Source organism: Zophobas morio, unplaced genomic scaffold, assembly GCF_036711695.1.
Source record: "Zophobas morio isolate AGI-343-1 ecotype UQ-CSIRO unplaced genomic scaffold, CSIRO_AGI_Zmor_V1 ptg000002l, whole genome shotgun sequence".
NCBI lineage: Eukaryota > Metazoa > Arthropoda > Insecta > Coleoptera > Tenebrionidae > Zophobas > Zophobas morio.
In genome coordinates this window covers 7,719,137-7,739,869 of record NW_026972107.1, presented here as the reverse complement: position 1 = coordinate 7,739,869, position 20,733 = coordinate 7,719,137, and the positions used below count along the sequence as shown (strand labels likewise).

Genomic DNA, 20,733 nt, shown 5'->3' with positions numbered 1-20,733 from the left:
TATCATGTGTTTAAACTGTATTAAATAAACAAGATGCGTAGAAATTGACGCAACCATCTGAAAAATATTGTTTCAGTTTGATATGGTTTATAATATGATTTCCTTTACTATGTATATTAAAGACCAGTTTAACTCCAGTAGTCCGTAGGCAGTAAACGTATTTTTTGTTAACTTCCCTTGTAACAGAACTAATTCGGTCTATAAAATTGAGTGAGAACTAGTACACGTTAGAGATAAAAATGTACCTGTTTGTAACGAAGCACATCAGTACGTTCTTCGCAAATTTCCATAGCTTCAGAAAACTGAAAACAATCTAGGATAAAAACGAGCAAAGTAATGTCAGACTAGGTTTACGTTTTGACAGAACGAAACGTAGGGCCACAGAAGCAGAAAACATTCCAAAATGAGATATCCAATCCAAACTGTGTTTCTTGTAACAAATGAATAATTTACATAGGGGTTTTCATCCACGAGAAGGGTGTATATCGTCGTTGGTATTTCTATTACCATAAATAATAATTTGAAAATAATATGAATCTCAGAGAAGCTTTGAATATCTTGCTTTATGTCAGTAACAACTTTCAAAATATTTTTGATATTGTTTGATTTAACTTGGTGCGTTTTGATGTTGTTGATTTGTTGTAGACTTTTACTAATTATCAGCAAGTACGAGTGAAGTAAAGTTTCCCCACTGATTACCACCGAGCTTACAAATAAAAGTTTAATGTACAGAAATATAATCGAGAATTCTGTCTTCATTGACCAGAAATAAACCAAGGCTACGAAAGGCATTGCTGTATATTTTGCAAAAACGTAATATTTTAAAGCTTTTGAAACGTCTGTCTCTGTGTGGGAAATTTTGACCACAAGTTCTTGAAAACAAAAAATCTTGTGGCAAGTTTTCACAATCTGGGTTTGTTTAAAGTTTAGTACACACACTGAAGCCAAAAAATAGGTGTAGTAAATGCAGTGCGCAATTTCTGTAGAAAATGATTCTATTTCGTCTATTTCGCCTATTTGTACAGAAGATTGTTGCAAGGTCGTCCAATATACGACAGTGCAAATTGTTATTATTGCCACATTTAGACATTTTGAAAACTTTGTCGTAGCGAAAGTGATATGGTTTGACGATTTTTTTTGGACAAAATAGGAAGTTAAGCCGCCACATCGACACATAAAAAACAAAATGGAGAGGTAGTTAATTGATTGATGCTTCATGGACATTGTCAAAATATGAATGGGGTTATTTTGTATTTGCAATGTAGGTTAGACTGCATTAAATGAATTAATTGTTTGTCTTAACGTTAAGTAAATGTTATGAAATAATAGAATTTTGTTAGTGACGTATTAAACCCTGGAGTAACATGAAGCAAGGTTTAATGCCACCGTTTGTTCATTTATTTTTCCTATGGAGATGCACAGGTTTGACTTCCTATTCAGTGCGGAAAATTTTTTCCCAAGATCGAATCTTCAAAAAAGCAAATTTGCCCGCTGTATGAACGTTGTATTATTTTGCTTTGATTTAGTCTGCGTTGTGAACCTAAATCACTGCATTTTGAAGAAAGACGAAGTTGAAATAATTTCTTCATTATTAGTCTATTTTATGTTTCCGCTGTATTGCACAATTTTAGTAACCATGACCAATTTGTAACAGACCCATATTGTGAAAAATTTTTGAAAAAGTTATAGTTTTTGAAAATTTAATCAAGGAACTTACAGGTGTTCACGTTGTTATTTCTACAACTTTAAAATATTACATCTGGGGTTGCCTGTTATGCTAGTCGTCTATTTGTACTCAAAATTGATAAAAAATGCAGTTAACATTATTGTGTCACTTCAAGTTTTTTTGTGCACATGTGAAAGTTATCACTGGGGAGATGTTAGTTTTCTCGTATTTAATGGTAGTGGTTAAGGGAAATAAAAAATTTAATTTATTTTTGAAAACAAATCAAAAAATCGAGAGAGAAAAAACAAAACGAATTTTGGACTTGTGTTTTGAAATAAAGAAAGATATTCAAAATTTTTCACTGATCTTTGGACTTTTTAAAGCGGTCTTTGCTATAATCGAGGCGGCGACCACCCTGTATACGATTTGGAGATATGACGGAAGGAACAGTTTTCTCGATGACGTGGTGAATCTACACTGGCTTCTGGAATTACTATTTCAAACTTACCTGTTTTTACTTCCACACGTTTTATTTCATAAAAATGTCACCTCTTTATAGCGACATGATTGAGTGATTCGAAAATCGCCACAAATAGAAACTGGTTCTGAAACCTAAACATCCAAATACAGATAAATATGAACACGTTTTTGATCGTTTTGAATATTTGTTTTACCGTCTTATGGGACGCTGGATGACCTCCTTGATTATCTTCGCAGTGAGATACTAATTCATATACCAAAAACGAAAATACGCAGATCTATTTTTTCAAAAATCTTAAGTTGAGTTTTCATGATGTAGGATAAATGGGTACAACAGCAGGATCGTTTCAGCTGCAAATATCAACATCTAACCGATCATTATAAAATAAATGTATATTTGTGAAGTACTGGTTATTTTTACTCTGTGATGGTAGATAAAAAAAGTATGAGCAGTTGTGGTCAGTTGTAGAACCAGATAAATCATTTTGAAAAAGACAGCTACTTGGAAGATCTTTTCAATTTCAGTTTTGATTTCAAAATAAGTAGCTAGAGTTTTTCTCACTTGTCGAATTGGCACTTTCTTGAGAACTTTAACAGTATAGTCAAATTTTCTCATAATATGTGAAGAAAATAACAAGTAATAAAACATCAGATTTTCTTCGGTCAGCGAAGCCATATATTAGCAGAAATTTAATGTCTCTAAGATAAGTATTCCAGTTTAAGAAATTTGGTTGTGTTTAATTATTAATTAATTAACGAATTATCATGCTGGCAAGGTTGGGATCTTGTTCTTTGTGTTAGACGTTAAACCTACCAATCTACACAGTGAAAACAAAAAGAACTAGAAGAAAAGCAAAATATACACAACCAAAAATGGTTTTAGTTTATCATCTGTTTAAACTGTATTAAATAAACAAGATGCGTAGAAATTGATGCAACCATCTGAAAAATATTGGTTCAGTTTGATATGGTTTATAATATGATTTTCTTTACTATGTATATTAAAGTCCAGTTTAGCTCCAGTAGTCCGTAGGCAGTAAACGTATTTTTTGTTAACTTCCCTTGTAACAGAACTAATTCGGTCTATAACACTGAGTGAGAACTAGTACACGTTAGAAATAAAAATGTACCTGTTTGTAGTGAAGCACATCAGTACGATCTTCGCAAATTTCCATAGCTTCAGAAAACTGCAAACAATAAATAGAATAAAAATGAGCAGCGTGATGTCAGACTACGTTTACGTTTTGACAGAACGAAACGTAGGGCCACAGAAGCAGAAAACATTCCAGAATGAGATATCCAATCCAAATTGTGTTTGTTGTAGCATTTGAATAATCTGCATAGAGTTTTTCATCCATCAGAAGTGTATATATCGTCGTTGCTATTTCTATCACCATAAAAAATAATTTGAAAATAATATAAATCTGAGAGAAGCTTTGAATGTCTTGCTTTATGTCAATAACAACTTTCAAAATATTTTTGATATTGTTTGATTTAACTTGGTGGGTTTTGATATTGTTAATTTGCTGCAGAGTTTTACTAATTATCAGCAAATAAGAGTGGAGTAACGTTTCCCCACTGATTGCCACCGAGCTTACAAATAAAAATTTAAAGTATAAAAAGATAATCGAAAATGATATAGTATCCATCGACCAGAAATAAACAAAGGCAATTAAAGGCATAGCCCCATATTTAGCAAAAGCGTAATATTTTAAAGTTTTTGAAACGTCTATGTTTGTCTGGGAAATTTTGGCCGCAAGATCTTGAAAGAAAATAATCTTGTGGCAAGTTTTCATAATGTGTGTTTGTTTCAAGTTTAGTACACACACTGAAGCCAAAAAATAGATGTAGTAAAAGCAGTGCGCAATTTCTGAAGAAAGTGATTCTATTTCGTCTATTTCGCCTATTTGAGTAGAAGTTTGTTGTGTGGTCGTCCAGTATGCGACAGTGGAAATTATTATTATTGTCGCATTTAGAAATTTTGAAAACTTTGTCGTAGCGAAAGTGATATGGTTTGACGATTTTTTTTGGACGAAGTAGGAAGTTAAGCCGCCACAACGACACATCAAAAACAAAATGGAGAAGTAGTTAATTGATTGATGCTTCATGGACATTGTCAAAACATGAATGCGATTATTTTGTCTGTGCTATGTAGGTTAGTGCATTAAGCGAATTAATTGTTTGTGTTAACGTTAAGTAAACGTTATGAACTAATAGAATTTTGATAGTGACGTTTTAAACACTGGTGGAACATGAAGCAAGGTTTAATATCATCGTTTGTTCATTTATTTTTTATATGGAGATGCACAGGTTTGACTTCCTATTCAGTGCGGAAAAATTTTTCCCAAGATCGAATCTTCCAAAGAAGCAAATTTTCCGGCTGTATGAACGTTGGATTATTTTTCTTCGATTTAGTCTGCGTTGTGAACCTAAATCACTGCATTTTGAAGAAAGACGAAGTTGAAATAATTTCTTCATTATTAGCCTATTTTATGTTTTCGCTGTATTGCACAATTTTAGTAATCATGACCAATTTTAAACAGACCCACATTGTGAAAACTTTTGAAAAAATTATAGTTTTTGAAAATTTAATCAAGGAACTTACTGGTGTTCACGTTGATATTTCTACAACTTTAAAATATTACATAATTGTAAAATGTCTGGGGTTGCCTGTTATGCTAGTCGTCTATTTGTACTCAAAATTGATAAAAAACACCGTTAACATATTGTGTCACTTGAAGTTTTTTTGTGCACATGTGATTGTTGTCAGTGGGGAGATGTTAGTTTTCTCGTATTTAATGGTAGTGGTTAAGGGAATTCAAAAATTTAATTTATTTTTGAAAACAAATCGAAAAATCCCGAGAAAAAAAAACAAAACGGATTTTGGACTTGTGTTTTGAAATAAAGAAGGATATTCAGAATTTTTCACAGATCTTTGGATTTTTTAAAGTGGTCTTTGCTATAATCGAGGTAGCGACCACCCTGTATACGATTTGGAGATATGACAGAAGGAACAGTTTTCTCGATGACGTAGTGAATCTACACTGGCTGCTGGAATTACTACTTCAGACTTACCTGTTTTTACTTCCACACGTTTTATTTTATAAAAATGTAGCTTTCACTGTTGTTCTTTCGTTATTTTTACGTTTTATTTTAGATGCTAGAAACAGTCGATATTTGTGAAGACGGACAAAGTCTTTCTGTTGATTATTATAAAGAGGTAAAATACGATTATAGCGTATTTAAAAAATTACTGGAATCTTTCAGAACGAAATGCTGCACTTGAGACTTGGCTTGACTAAAATTAAATTTACGACCTATGGGTTTTTAGAACTGGATTGGCCTTTACTATTTGTTGTAAGTTCAGCTACAAAAATAGCGCTAAAGTATGATTTTTTTTCAGATGTCTGTATTAATCTCGACGCACTTAATCTACTTAGTTCAGTTCAAACAAATGGAAAACTGAAAGATCAAGACTCCGTTGTTAGGTATTTTATAATTTTGGCAAGGTAGCTTTATTTTCAGTGTAATTTAAAATTGTTTGTTTTTCTGCGTTTTATATCCTCAAAATATTTATCAAACGAGGAAATTTGTAGCAAAGCGCAAAATAAACAACACTAACTTGACTTGAGGAATTCGCAAACACAGAATTATTAATCTTTCGAATTTTCATTAATAAAAAATCATTTTTGTTTTTTATTCCTTTTACGGACTGTTTTGTTAAAGTGTGTTTTTAAAATGTTGATAACCTCATCCAGTCTACACACAATTTATATTATAAGTAAACAAGGGACTGCGTTGGTAATAATTGAATCAATAACGTTCTTTTGTAGTAACAATCCACCCAGTGCTGCGCCATGAAGCAAAAATTAGTGACTATAATTGTTTACATATTTTTTGCTTGTAGATTCACCGGTTTGACTTCCTACTACGTTAAGAAAAATTCCCAGGGGGCTTTGTTTAAAACAACGAAATTATCGCGATGCGTCAATATCGCGATATTAATTATCATCGCAACTTTTTTCGTCAAGTTCGAACAGTGTGTTTTATCGAAAGATGCCATTGAGACGGTTTCATCACACATAGCTCATTTGATGTTTTTCATATATTTTGTAGTTTTGCTAACTATGACAAACTTAAAGCAGCGCCATATCGTACAAACTTTTGAAAAAATTATAATTTTTGACAATTTTATCAATGAAGTTACAGGACACAATATAGACGTTTCCAAAATTTTGAAATACTATGTAGCGGGGAAATGTTTAGGTGTACCTGTTATTGCAGCTCTTCATATGTTAATAAACGGCTTAAGAAATGTCATCGCCGTATCGTGTTTTTTGAGATTTTTCGTTGTCCACTTTATAATCGCCAGTGGGGAAGTTTTACTGTTTTGCTATTTAGTGGCAGCTATAAATGGAATGAAGAAGTTTAATTTTGTGTTGAGGAAACGTAAAGAAGTTCGAATCGAACAAATACAGCAGATGCTAGAGTTGTGTTTTGATATCAAAAAGGATATTGAGAGTATTTCGCAAATTTTTGGATTTTTTAAACTGCTTTTTTCTATAGTTGAAGTAGCGACTACTCTATATACGGTTTTGACTCGTCTGCAAAAGGACGATGTTTTGGATTATATAGCAAATGTGCACTGGATTTTCGAATTGTTTATGCAAGCTTGTATTTTTTTGGCGCCGTTCGTCATTTTTTATAAAACTGTAAGTTGTGGTTATTGTTTTCAATTTTGAAACGTTTTTTGTAGATTTTGGAAACTGTCGATATTTGCGAAGACATGCAATTTTCTTCCGCTTATTACAAGAAGGTAAACGTAAAATTTTTGTCTGATATGATGAGAGTCATTTCAAAATTTTTAGAGAGAAATGCTCCACTTGAAAATTGGTTTGACCCCAATTAAGTTTACGACCTATGGGTTGCTAGAGCTTGATTGGCCTCTAATATTTCTGGTAAATTACTCAATGTAGAAAAAAAAAAACTCATTTATATTTTTAGATGTTTGCACTAATTTCGACGCAGTTAGTATATCTCCTACAATTCAAGCAAATGGAGAAGTGAAATATCTTACCACAACATGTCGGTAAATTATCTAATGGTTTCCTGTTTTGTAAGCAATAACACATTTTGTGTGTATATTTACTATTGTAATTAAATTATAGTCCAACTAATGTTGTTAGTATGTTTACATTCAGACGCCTTTGTTTTCGAACCATACATATTGTCTTCATACAAAAAGATTACAATCAACGTTTATCCACTTAATTACAATTTTTAATACCGTTTATCTATATCTCGTTGTTTGTTTGGTCGAACTGACCCAATTAAGATGTTTTTTTTTCGTGTATGTATTTAAGTAACAATATTGACATACTGTATTGTCTACATAAGACCTATTTGACCGCTCATTTACTCATATTGGAAGCATGTTCGGGGTTGCTTGAAAGAAAACTAACATTAGTTGGCTTAGTCCTGAAAGCCATGACAAACAAATTAACAACCTACGTTTATTATTTATTCCCATTCGGTAAACTTCTTGAGTTGACCCCCAAATATTGACGAAAACAAAATTTTTGTTTTTACGAAAACTCCAATTTTTTCTATGAAATTTTTATTTATTGAACACAAAAATATTTTTTACAAGTGAAATAATTTAGGAAATTTCCTCTTGCTATTTAATATCGACTTTTTTTGTAAACATAATAATTTTCTTCGTTCGAATATTTGCTCATTTTTTATTAAATTACTTATTCCTGGACAAAGTGGATGTTATAGTTTGATTTCCCGCTCCTTTAAATGAAAATAGCCTCTTCATCATAACAAAATTTTCCGTTTTAATAAATTTTTTAGTTGTTTGGATTTTTATATTAACATCAAATTTCTGTTATCTCTACTTTTATACAAATCAAGGTCCAGTCAGTACACGATTAATTTTGAGCAACACTCATTCCGAAGAGGTGTTTTCTTGGCTGCACACCACACTGACGTCATCCGCGTCGAATTATTGAATCATGTAATGCTCTTAACGTTTTAAGCATCAGTTGAATGAGCACGCATCCAATAAGGCCTTTAATTTTTGGCACTTTTTGCGCGCCTCTTAAACAGAAAATCCTCTTTTCAACTTTTCTCCCTATTGAACACCTGATAAACAACCCCAATTTAATTAATGTTAAACGTCCGTCACCGGTACAAATTCAGCGAAGAATCCCCTCTTTTTTGAGTAATCATCCAGCCCGAGGGGCGCCGCCAGTTTCAAATAAAAGCACAGAAACGAGTCGCCAAATCTCCACTGTAACTTTCTGTATTAATTAGCGTTCGCCTTAATTACACGAACCGTCGAGTTTTGATAGGAAAATTGCAGATTAAATGTGGTACAACCCACTGGTAGTTTTCGCCAGCGCGCTTTATACTTCGGACAATTGTAGGCGAATGCAAATGGACTCAAATTAATGAAATTATATTCTTTACGGCTGGGAAATTTAAGGCGCAGTGGCGTACGGGGCGGGATTTAACCGGATGGATAAAAAGTCTGAGTTCTTTGTGTGGAAATGTTTGAAGCGCGGTGGAAATTAGTCGACGAGGTAGAAACTTTGAGGGAAAAACACGTATCGACGGGAAACTGTTTTAAAACAGGTTGTACAGTCGGAGTGACGCGATTGCAGCGGACAGTGGAGGCGGAGTCGTAATTGACACAGTTGACACTTTGAACTAGTAATTAGTGTATGTGTTACTTGTTAGCACATACTACGAAAATTACGCTGCTTGAGGTTTTCTGTCTCCTCCAACAATCTGGAGAAAGAAATTTTGAAAATTTTTATCGTGAAGCGGTTTAAAAAAATTATATACTGTAAACTTTCTTGTTAAAACTTTGCGATTTTTAAATTGGAAAATTTCAACAAGCGAGAACACTGAAACTTCGTTCAAAGTTCGTTAAAAAAGTTCTTTCGAAACTGACTAGAAATTTCGAGGTTGGTGAAATAAGTTCCTGCCCTACAGTCAAACTGTGCACACGTGCAATTTTGGATAAAATAATAATTGTTAATTTTTTCTTCATAGCGATATGTTAGAAAATCTGAAAATCCAATATATTTTATTAGTAAACGGGAGGACTGGAGAGCTTGAAGCCTCAATTTAACTTAAAACAACTTTTTTATTTCTTGAAAATTTTTTGTTTTGTTTTTAAGAAGCTTTTTTGGTTAATTTACCCCAAAAAGATTCACGAAATTATTTTTTATAAAGTGATAATTATGATTTAGACCTACTAACGCCGCTGAGACACACCTGGCGCCTTCTATGGGGGCGGTTGCTCGAGCGCCAGCTACCTCTTGTCTCCACTGGACGGGCCTGCTTCGGATTCTGGGGAGGCGGCGACGCTAAAACGGGGATCGGACTAAGACACTGGTGGTTTTGGACGGTACGTGTGCTGAGGGTGTTGGGCGGTAACGTGCAGAGCCCAACTCAGTACTTTGCGCGGCTGTCACAAATTAATCCCTGCCCCTGGTACTTTTACCGCAGTTTTCGGCCCGCCAAAATTTGCTTCGTTACGACGTCATCAATTTTCCAGAGAGATAAACAAATAATTTATAGTTAATGGTTTCTAGCTACTAATTTAATATCTGTGTTTTACCAAAATCTTAACTAGAGAAGTTCGTAATGCAATCTTTTCTGATAAATTTGAATATTATTGCTTTGTACGGGATAAATAGAGAAATTATCGGGAGTGAGTTTTAAAGTACTTATATTTAATAGTAATAAATGCAATATTTTCGAAAATAATTGTTTCACAAGATTTTTAAGAGACAGGTTGACGGGCAAAACAGACATATAGATAGAGACAGACAGACAGACAGACAGACAGACAGACAAGTCAGAAGCAGACATGATAGTGATAAGCAAAGCAGAGGTAGAGAGAAGATGGAGAGAGGAAATGAAAAATAATGAGAGAGAAAAAAGAGAGAAGGGAGAGAACGAGGACAAAGCGACAGACAAAACAGATATAAACAAGATAGAGACAGATAAGAAAGAGTGAGAGACAAGACAAATAGACAACTCAGAGGCAGAAAAGACAGAGACAGAAAAGGCAGAGATAGATAAGACAACATGAAGCCAGACAAGACAGAGATTGAGTGACAGATAAAAATAGACATATAGGTAGACAGACAGATACGTAAACAAAACAATAAACAGAGGACAAAACAATACCCAAAGGAACAGACAAACCGGAAATAGACAAGACAGATACAGATTAGATAGAAATAGACAAGACACAGAGAGTCAAACAGCGGTATAGAAGAAGGTGAGAAACAGAGAGAGACCTCGCAGAGGCGGAAGAGGCAGAAACAGACAAGATAGAATCAGAAAAGATAGAGGCACAAAAAATACAGACAGAGAAAAGAGAGAGAAAGAGAAAACCGAGACAAACAAAATAGAAACAGGACGACAAAGACAGACAAGTCGGAGACAGACAACACGGAAGATAAACAAGACCGAGACCGACAAAACAGAGACACACAAGATAGAGACAGACAAGAGAGACACAAAAACAAGAAGGAGAGAGAAGGGACAGAGGTGAAATGGCAGACAAAGAGACGACGAAAACAAAGAATTAAATGACGGACCGACAAATAAAGAGAGAGACACTTAAAAAAATAGACAACCAAGAGATATACGGACAGACAACACAGAAATAAAGAAGATAGAGTCAGACAAGAAAGTGGTAGACAAGAGGGAGAGAGAGCAAAGACAGAACCAGTAACGACTGAAACAGAAAAGATAGACACAGACAAAAGAGTGAGAGATAAGTCAGAAGCAAAGAAAACAGGGACAGTAAAGGCAGAGTTAGATAAGACAATGATATACAAGACACAGGCAGACTAGATGGTGATAGATAAAAGGAAGACAGACAAAACACAGATAGAGAGACGGACAGAGTAACAGATAAAAACAGACATAGTGGTATACAGACAAGAATGAGAGAGAGGAGGGAGAGGGACCAAGCAGAGGCAGGAGAGACAGAAACAGACAAGATATAAACAGAAAATACAGAATCAGACAAGGCAGAGACAGACAAAACAGCAATAAGGAGACAGATACATAGATCAGACAAAGACAGAGACAGTCAATACGGAGATCGACAAAACGGGGAAAGACAAAACGGAAATTGGTAATACGGAGATAGACAAGATGAAGATAGACAATACGGAGACAAACAAGATAGACAGACCAGACAGAGATAGACAAGATAAAGACAGACAAGACAGAGACAGATGAGGGAGAAATAGAGAGAGGACGAACAGAGGCAGAAACGACAGAAGCAGAAAGCTAGACATAGAGACGTAGGAAAAAAGATTATTAAATGACGAACAGACAAGTAAAAAATCAGACAACTCAGAGATAGACAGACAGACTAGACAGAGACAGTAAGAGAGGCAGACCAACACAAAGTTAAGTAGCACAGTTCTAAGACAGTTTGACCTAATTTGACCTATCTCAGAAACGGCATTACTTTCTATCGACAGGTCATCGACCTGTCTTAGAACCGGTATTATTTTCAGTCGATTATTTTGACCTGTCTTAGCAGTCCCATTTTTTTTGTCTAGCAATTTGACCTGTCTTAGAGCCGACAATATTTTCTGTCGACCATTTTGACTTGTCTTAGAACCCCCATCAACCATAACATTTTGTCGACGATTTGACCTGTCTTAGGAACCTCTTCACTTCTTGTCGAGCACTTTGACCTGCTAAGATAAGGGTGATTTTGGTAAATGACATACCCTCTAAGAAAAGAGAGGGTGGGTGGGTGGGGCTAGTAGGTGCTAAAATAAGATTGATTTTGGCAGGTGAATTTACACATAACTTTTTTTTTAATAGAATCTTATTAGGTTTTTCCTTGGCTTTATAACCCTATTTTATTTCTAAATTCCGATGCGACGTTGCCACGTTATTTCTATTTTTTGGATGTTTTTCAGTTAAACAAGGGTTCACAAAAGAGTTATTTTAAATAAGATTTCTGTTGCAATTTTTTTGTGGCTTTGTTTTGGTTCAGTGAAGCGAAATTTTAATATACAGAATAGAACACCCTGTATTTTATTGTTGCAATGCACTCTACTTTCATAATTGTGGATGTTATGTTTGAAAAATTCAAATATCGATTTTGAAAAATGTTATAAATTATTTTTTAAAAATAACCCTGTTCTGATTTTTTTTATGAACCCTTCCATTGCTAAGAAATGGCATAACGTGGCAAAGTTGCATAGGATTTTCGAAAATGAACAATTAGTCAATTAGAATATAGAAACATATTTAGGGTATCCTGTTTGAAAAACAAAGTTTTACGTTAGGTGTTACGAACAAAACACTTTGTATGGTTCAAAATAATTTTGGTATATATTACTCAAAGAAGTATACACTTTTAGTCCCAGACATTTTTTTATATTTCTAATATTTAATGAATTATCGAGGAGCGCATTTGGTGACTCACCCTGTATATTAATTATTAGAAATACAACAAAAAATCACAGATCAAAATTGTACGGTGCTTTAAGGACTATACGCTAAAGTTATTCTTAACTGTACAGAGTGTTCTGATTTTAAAGTGTAAATCACAACTTAGTTTCTTTAATTGAACCACCCTATATATTTTTACATATTCTCATTACTCTCTTCCTAGGCTTTATGACTACAGTTTATTTTTGAAATTCATAATCAAATCAAATTTTAATATACAAAGTGTTTATAAAAAATCTAAAACTTTAAAATTTTCAAATAGCGATATTTCAGTTTTATCAAGTGGAACAGCGTGTATTTTATTACTGCACTCCATTTTTTATCTTCATTCTCCTGATATGTCAATGTATCTGTTAGCAAAGTAAAAAATCGCAGTAACTATCAACTTTAAGAAAATAATTAACAGAAAGAACGAACAAAAAATAGAATAAGATGTAGTAATACAATACAGGGTGTTCTATTTGAAAAACCGAAATATCGGTATTTTTTACTTTTCGTAGTAGTCATTCGGGCAGTAAAAGCATAACGTAAAGTTTTAATCATCTACAACCAACATGCGAGTGAAGTCATAGATAAAATAGTCAGGAGCTTCGTTCGCTCTACCTAAAAATTTTCAGTAGTGTATTTCAGAGTAATTTGTTTTAATCTACGAACACAGGCGAAGTATAACACTCACTTTTGGTAGCTCGCTGCACTCGCTAAACAGCCATAACGTTTGAAATTAGCATTTAATTATTAGTAGTCGGTTGTCAAAACTACCAATTTATATACCACGACTAGCTTCTAGGTATGAAGTACCATTTCAGCATGCAATAGCAAAATGTATATGATGTTTGGTTAATACACGTGAATGCACTTTTATATGCTATTAGTATGTAGTTCGTATAAAATTATGTAAATGTGTTATTAGGTAAATTACTTAAGTACTTTCTCTGTGTAATTAGTAAATTAGTTATGTTACTTTACATTATCCTGTAATTGGAAGGTTATTCTGTTGGATAATAAAGGAATATTATTATTATTATTTAGTAGTACGAGTCGTAGTAACCTGGGTTTTCAGTGATGGATTTATTGAAAATAGGTCGCTATTCGCCCATCGTGTTCTTAGCTATATATACACCATATCGCTATATAGCTCGTTAGTAACGCTCCACGCCCACTTGGTTTCTGCCTATACAAGAACCTAACGCAAAATCGTATACCGTCGTAATTTGCAGCAATAACTTGATTGATTCAAACTTGTAATTAGGTTAATACACAAGGAACAAACTGCAATTAATAATTAATTATATCATTACGACAAGCCTCTAGATATATCAGCTGAATACATTGTTTACTTTTGTGGTAAAATCTGCAAGAATAACTTGCGCGCCCAGTGTCTAAAATAATTAAACATATGGTTTATCTATAAAAAAATCCCATAGACACAAAGAGTGTGTAAATATAGTGCGGAATCGAAATTTGGCAGTTTGCACAAATAACGTCGAAGATATTTAAATTTTTTCGAATCTCGTATAATTCCGTCACAGTTTGCCTAACCTTGAATTGGCATCCACAATTTCCGTATATTAATTATATCCACCAGTTTCGTTAACCGCACGAAGCTCACGCGTTGGCAGTTCTAAAATCGGGTCGGGTTGTCGCCTTCCTGCCCACATTTTCCCGAATTTCGATAAGGCCGACCCATCCTCCGCCCCTGCCTTCGGCGGTTCGCTTGCAGCTCCCTTGAAAATTTTTGATCAGCCAGCTGCGAAAAATCGCAGCGCTTAGTGGCGAAAGGTCGTGAACAGGACAACGTAATAAAATTAATCGTTTTGATGGTTTTCAATTAGCGGGCAGCAAGCAGCGGCGGAGGGAACACAGGCCATGTGCAATCGATGTAAAATAGTCGGAGTTTCTAGTCTTCCTTGTACGGTCCATGTGGCGCCAGTACAATTTCGCGCGCGCGACGATCATCTCGTCCTGGCAACCCTTAATTCGCAGCCCCATATTGCACCTCGTTACATAAAATCGCTTTCGGTACCGAGGGTTGCTGGCGCGTCATACGACTTGTTGTTGTTGTGATTATGGTTAATTGACGGAGCGCTGCATTTTTATGTGACGGTAGGTTGCACTTTTTTTCATTTTTCAACTTTGATGTGGCGAAAGTTTGCTCTTGGTGGTAGTGTGGGGATGAGAGAGCAAAATCATGCTTTGAAGTTTATTCAAAAACTTTGCAAACTTCATCATTTTCTCATTTGGTTTTGGCGTGTAATTGCCGCAGTACATGCTTATGCTTGCTGAGAAATGGGACCCATGAGCTGCGTCAGTGAATTTGCTTAATTAGGTTCGTTAGTTTTTTGAATGCTTAGACGGTCATTGGCGACAATTACTTAAAAACATTGTTGTTCAAGTGGGGAATTAAAATGGTGTTTTACTTTACGGATTTAATAGTTTGGTAAGTTGGATCTTACGGTACAAGGTGATATGTACTAAGATAATTATGTAATTGTTAAAGTTGCGTCTAGTTTAGATTTTCAAACAAAGTTCCGGATTTCAATTACGATTAACGTTAAACTGATTTTAATCATTCTTCGAACTCGTTATAAAGTTAAAAAGTTTACATTTAAACTTTACTATGTGATTGAAAGTAGCAACAAAGGATGGCGGACTGCGGATATAAGTGGATAAAAATATCGAAAGTTTTAGATTAAAATTCTAAACGAACAAACAATAAGCCATATTTTCTTTAAACGCGAGAATTTAAACTCTAATTAACACAAGTATGTTTCCTTTGAATTTGACCCAATTTAGTTGCCGTGTGTGACAAAGAATAAAATAAAATTAATTAATTAATTAATTAATTAATCAGTTAATTAATGAGCTCGAGCTTTTCTTTCTTATTGAAAACCAAGTTACGAGGATAATTCCAAAAATAAACTTCAAAAAAGTGTGCACACTAATAATAATTTAATTAATCGAAATTAATTATTGCTTGCGGTAGTAAAACACGACGTTGAACTTTCATAATTTTATTTTCTTTGGAAAGCATACACATCCGATTTTCTGTCTTTGGGTTAAAGTATTTTCTTTCGTAAGCTACCGTTTCATTAATTCCGAGCATGATATTGACAACAACTTTTACACAAAGTAAATTTAATCGCTGTCAGTTACAGTGTTAGCTCCAAAATTTAAAACGTCAGTTTGTTAGAGTAAATGAGGTATAACGAACTTTAATTTCTGCTGTAAATTATAGCATTGGGAGTATTTCCCATTATAATTAGGAGTACAATTTATATCGCTCCAACCTTCCTATTTGTTTTTGTTTTTTAAACCACTGCGTAGATTGTACGACCTTTTCACTCTATTTTCGCATAAAGCAACTTTTTTGTGATAACCGTCTTTATTCCAATTTTCTTCTTTCTTAAAGTAAGTCTGTGCCATGTTTGTTATGTTTTGAAATTATTGAAGGTGAGTGCGTATTTGTTATTTTATCTTGTAGTTAGGTCTGAACGTCTTGCTCCCGACTTGTCTTTTCTCTCAACATTTCCTTTTTAGTTTTTTCTCAACATGCTGCGAGGATTTTATTACTTCTTCGCCGTCTTATCTTTTTATAGGGTATCGCACTTCTATCTGCTTCTGTCATTTTATATCTTTGGGTTTTTGTTGGCGCTGCAGTCGGACTATTTTCTCTAGACGGAAGATTAATTATATGCATTTTAAATAGATTTATTTAAACTCGATCAGTCGCTGGGGTTTCCGCTTGACATTTTCCCCATTATTTTTATTTTTTGTGTTCTTGTGAATGCGGTTTTAAAATCTTCAAGGTCTGTTTTAATTTATGGGAACCATGTGTCCGTACGATTTTCGTACTAACACTACTCCTACTACGCTCATTGTTTCTCCCCATAAATTTCGACTATTTATTTATTAATTGTGAATTTTACGACACTTCAAACATTCTCATAGTTACTACTATTTATAAAATCGCATCTGCAAAAAATGTAAACAATTTTGTCTTTGTTTAGTTATTTCTTCATCAATGGTTTGACACAACTGTGAAAAGTATCTACAACAATTTTGTTTAGCTTGTCGTGTTAATCAGGTTCGATTTGTTAGAATTACGGATAATTGATGGATTGCTGGATCCTTGTAGACGCTACCTGCGAATTTATTGGTTCGTAAAGGGATTGAGTATGACATTTTCTGATCGCAAAAATAACGTGTCCTAATTGCGTATTTTTAGAGAGCTAAGTGTTTTTTGTAATATTGTTGACAATTAAATTTATTTCAAATTAAATAAATAGCAATCGGAGTATTAATTTATTATGAAAAATAATTTGAAATGCCAATAGTTGGAAGTTTTATTTTATTCAAGTCACGTACCTTAAACCCTCGTCACTTAGCGTTTTAATATTTATAAACATATTTTCGACAAAAAATTAACGCAAAGGCACCTGTTGCTGTTTAACCGACTTACCTGAATATTTATCAAAATTTCTTATTCATTTCTTGACTCCCCATTAATGTTTTTCGAAATCGGTTAGTTAAATTTTAATTTCAGTTCAATAATTGAGATAAAGTTTCAACATTTACCAGTAAAACTTTACCCCATTCTCACAAAGTGCCAGATTTTTTCGTGATGGCAGACTGAAATATCCTGGATTTCAGCTGGATAGGCGTGAAAATTTATGGATCTTTGGTTTCATAACGGGTCAGTGTGGTTGACGAAAGAGCAAAATCTCGCTTTGACTTTATTCAAAAAGTTTTCAACGAGGCTTTGATTTTTTAAGTTTGGTTTTGTCTTGTAATTACCGCGGTAGCCGCTTCTTTTAAACAAAAATGAGTCGAAATAAAACCGCAACCTCGTCAGAGAATTAATTTAGCTAATTAGCTTCATTTGCTTTTCTGGTGTTCTTGCGGTCAGTGATAATTAGTAAAAAATTGTATAACTTACCTTTGGCTAAAAGTGCTACTTCACAACTACTGTACGAGATTAAATGATTTGAAAATGTTAATCCTTACTGCTTTTTTAATTTAATTAGTGTAGTAAAACCGAAGCGGCGCCCACAATCACTTTAATTACCTTCATTAATTTTTTCAACCGACTATAGTGCCGATAATTAGCTTGAACATTATACTGCAACTGAGAAATTGTCTGTCTGATAAAATTGGTGCTCTACTTTATGAAATTACTAGTAAGTTCCACATTACGAACATTTCCTTGTTGTTGCTCTTAAATTAGAGTGGTGTTTGAATGTGTGTTGTCGGTATTTAATTTAATAAAACTCAGCCATATTTATCGTGTTATACAACAACGACGGATATGTTTTCCGTAATACAATTACGAAGAATTTGCTTCCAATTTAGATTTTCAATTAAGTTAAAATGGGAATTGGGTGTACAGCAGCGATTAGCTTAAAGTGATTTTAATCACATTTCGAACACTTTCTCCGGAGTTGAAGTCTTAAACGTTTAAACTTGATTGTGCGATTGATGCCGCAGATTTGATAAAAGATGTTCCAGTGCCTATTAAAACACAAGTTTGCAAATTATACTGCAGTATCTCAAACTGAGAGTGTTTCACTTTTTTGTGTCTAATTTATACACTTAATTATTCCGAGACAAGCGAAAGTTTAATCATCAGTGCAAGAAGAAAATTTAGATCGTAAGTGGTGCACAGATCAGAATTTGTTGTTAAAAAAAAAGTTTCTAAATTAGGATGGAAACAAAAATCAGTAATAATGTTGTTGTAATTAACTAAACATTATTTTGAACCGCCACAAATCCTGCAAATTGCGAGACATTATTTATTTGCGTCCATTTTGATAAACGTAGCTTTTGTATTTTAGTGTTTGTATACAAAATTGATAAATTGCGTGATTTTAACTCATTAATAATATTTAACCTATTTAGCATTGTATTGAAATAAATGCGTTAATGTATTGTTACAGAACAACGCCAGCAATATCCCCGGTGAGCTGCAGGATTTGCAAAATTGACACTTTAGTACGGTAAATAAACTTTAAGTGTAGTGTACTTTTATTGATCTAGAAAAAACACTCGACTTAAAAGACGGAAAAATCGACTATAATATATCAAAGTGTGACGACAGGGTTTTAGTTGAAACTTTTCGTGCGTCAGTTAGTACATGAATCAGCCAATAAAGCCCAAACAAGAAACCTTAAGTTGTAGAAGCAATAAATCACGTATTGTGTGTTCACGTATCAATTTTTGTGTAAGTGTACTTTGATAGTCCAATATTTTACATTTTCATGAGTGACGACCCTGCAATTGGGGTACAAGTTTCTGTCTTGACTGAGTATTGGCTTTATTTAGAATTCTTTTGTCTAGCGATTTGTGCAATGTACGACAAAAATGCGATCTTCTCGGGAGCGGTTTTTGTTAAAGAGAGCATCCTGTTTTACTCTTTTAGAACCGAACCAAGATACGCGTGAGAAAAACCAACAAGCTATATTACACGCCGATTTGATGCTATATCTTTGAATATATTATTTTCAGATTTTCTTTGCTTGCTCTTATTTGTGCCGAGTACTTGTTATCTCCAAGACGTCGTAACATTCGTCGGCTGATTTTTTTTGCGAATTTTGCATGCCAAGGCAGGTTCATAAACCACACGTACATTATCTTGAGAAATCATCTTTAATTCCGTGCTCCAATATTACGGTGTTTGATTTCCGCTGATCCATTAAACAATTTTCGGTTCCAATTTACCGGAAAATTTTAAATGTAGCGTCAGATAAATTAGAGCACCTTGATCGATCATTTTAGATGAGACAGTGAAGTGTTGTCACACTTCAGGATCACGTTCCGTGAGATATGTTGCGAAGGTAATTGTTGAGGTGTTTTTGGGTCAGTGCCATGGAGACACTTGACGGAGATAGACAGACAGGAAGGGAGCGAGAGCGGTGTAATTTTAAAAATCAATACCCTCGTAAATATCTACCAAAATCTTAAAAGTTTGCCACAACTGAACAGTTTCCCTCAGGAGGAGTTAAGAACTCAACTTTTTACTTTTAACCGCAATGTGAAATTGCAAGTTAATGATGAACTTTGAGCGTGCGCTATAATTTCGAAAAAATCGCACCGCAAAATTGAATTAAACGAAACGAAATTATTTCCTCCCACAGGAGCCGAATTTCCTCCAGTCTTCAATATTACATTCTCTTTGATTAAATTATTTACGTTTACTTACCAAACTTCACCAATAAGAACTTCATTAAATTTGCATGGACGCAAATTGCGGTTACATACGCGGTTTCTTTCGGTGTCATTAACACTCGAAGATATTTTAAATCGGAGGCAGCTGTCAACTCCTGCTACAGAAACTCATTTAAAATAAATTAATATTCAAATTACGGCGCCGCAGGTAGAATAAGTGGGAAAGGTCATGAGTTGGCAGTTTAAAACGGGGACACGTCACCTTTATATTTCCAGCAAAATTCTGCCAGGAAAGGAAACGCTGAATCTGCCGGAATTAGATGTGTATGAGGTCGGGCTCGTAGGGGAGACGACTGCTGTTTCGTTTTTTGTGTTTGACTGTCCTGGCTCTAAATTATGACGCCTAAGTAAGTAACCGAAATAGTTATTCGTTCGAGCGATGCAAACGACGAAGACGCTTTTCTCGCCTGTCGAACGCAATTTTTACAACGACGTTAAAAAATTCCTTCGAATTATGCAGAAAGAAATTCAATTTGAGACTTATTTGAAATTTATTACAAAAAACAGGTAGGCGGACGACAAGCAGTTGCCAGGGTGCCATGAAAGCAAAATATGCTAAATTGTTCACAAAGCAGCGTCATTTTGATATTTTTGACACAGAAATTGAAAGTATGAATTTTGAGGAACATATTTAGTTTATTGTATTTTACAAACATTAGCTCGTCTCTTTTAATATTTCGGCATAATTAATTAATCGGATAGATTTTCACAAATATGTGTACATACATAATGGATTCTAGTGGCAACATATCCATGTTTGTGGATACAATTATATAAATATTTTCCCAAATAGGCAGTTTGTTGAAAAGTGTCCATATTTGCAGCAAATTTTCGCTTGGGGTTAAATAACTGTC

At 34.1% G+C, this 20,733-nt stretch overlaps 1 protein-coding gene and 1 long non-coding RNA gene across 4 annotated transcripts in view; one reads left to right on the top strand and one right to left on the bottom strand.

The window, feature by feature from the left end:
• Positions 1 to 2,850: 2,850 nt before the first annotated feature.
• LOC135141514 (uncharacterized) lies at positions 2,851 to 3,504 on the bottom strand. The gene is made up of 4 exons (XR_010282396.1): positions 3,388 to 3,504; positions 3,277 to 3,333; positions 3,140 to 3,229; positions 2,851 to 3,088 (listed from the first exon to the last, which is right to left on the bottom strand). It is a non-coding gene; the product is annotated as an uncharacterized LOC135141514 (long non-coding RNA).
• Positions 3,505 to 14,535: 11,031 nt separating this feature from the next.
• Positions 14,536 to 20,733, top strand: part of LOC135126524 (neural cell adhesion molecule 2-like) — a 126,560-nt gene continuing 120,362 nt past the window's right edge. Inside the window, exons 1-2 of one of the 3 annotated variants that reach the window (XM_064052575.1) lie at positions 14,536 to 14,761; positions 18,592 to 18,613. The gene's annotated coding sequence lies outside the window, so the exon portion shown is untranslated. The other 2 variants (XM_064052566.1, XM_064052581.1) reach the window with 2 other exon arrangements.